The 692-nt window shown below is 36.4% G+C and overlaps 1 protein-coding gene and 1 long non-coding RNA gene across 4 annotated transcripts in view; one reads left to right on the top strand and one right to left on the bottom strand.

The window, feature by feature from the left end:
• The window catches only part of LOC108795280, a 23,046-nt gene that overhangs the window by 8,211 nt on the left and 14,143 nt on the right, over positions 1-692 (bottom strand). The window contains exon 2 of the long non-coding RNA XR_001941748.1: positions 483-488. This is a non-coding gene — a long non-coding RNA (uncharacterized LOC108795280). The remainder of the gene's footprint in view (positions 1-482; positions 489-692) is intronic.
• FGF14 (fibroblast growth factor 14) overlaps positions 1-692 on the top strand; it is a 481,187-nt gene that overhangs the window by 475,016 nt on the left and 5,479 nt on the right. The gene's annotated exons all lie outside the window — the stretch shown is intronic.

Below are 692 nucleotides of genomic sequence, written 5' to 3'. Positions count from 1 at the left end.
ATATATAAATATAATTTTTATTTATTTTTTGCCTGCGTAAAAGTTGGGGATTCTAGTCAGCAGATGTTGTAGTTTACACATATCTGTCTCCCTGCACAGCCAGGCAGGGGAAACATTTTTGGTTCAGCAATGCAGCTTCCTTTGTCATTTCTCCACATACAGTTTACTTACTGGACAGTACACAATCATCACTACCTTTGTCTAGTTAGCCGGAAGATAACCCAGGAAGTAGTAAAGCTGAATTAGCATATGGTAGAGTGATCATTCTATTTGTTCAGTGTGAAAGAGGTATATAAAACACAAGTGGCTAAACAAAATTACAAACCATTTGGCACATTAAAAAACAAGCCCATATATATCAATGTGTACTTTGTTTGATAGTTTGTCTGGAATTTCTCTTTAATCAGTGCGCTGCTTGACAATCAAGTCAAATCACTTGATGATTTACTGTGTGGTTGTCAGAAACAATACCTCAAAATCACATGGGCCTTATTTATAACACCATAAGAGAAAGAGAAACTTCTTTCAGACTCCTCAGAGCAAGCCATGTGGATTAATCCGACACTGAAAAATTGGAACCGTTAGAAAATAGAAATTTAAATCTAGCTGGTTGCTATAAATTGTCTGAGGGAAACCCCAGCAGTTCTTTTCAATAAGGCTATGACTCGCTTATATTTCATGTGGTCACATCT

This window comes from Nanorana parkeri, unplaced genomic scaffold (assembly GCF_000935625.1).
Source record: "Nanorana parkeri isolate BGI_ZX_2015 unplaced genomic scaffold, ASM93562v1 scaffold953, whole genome shotgun sequence".
Classification (NCBI taxonomy): Eukaryota; Metazoa; Chordata; class Amphibia; order Anura; family Dicroglossidae; genus Nanorana; species Nanorana parkeri.
This window is presented reverse-complemented; position numbering and strand designations above follow the sequence as displayed.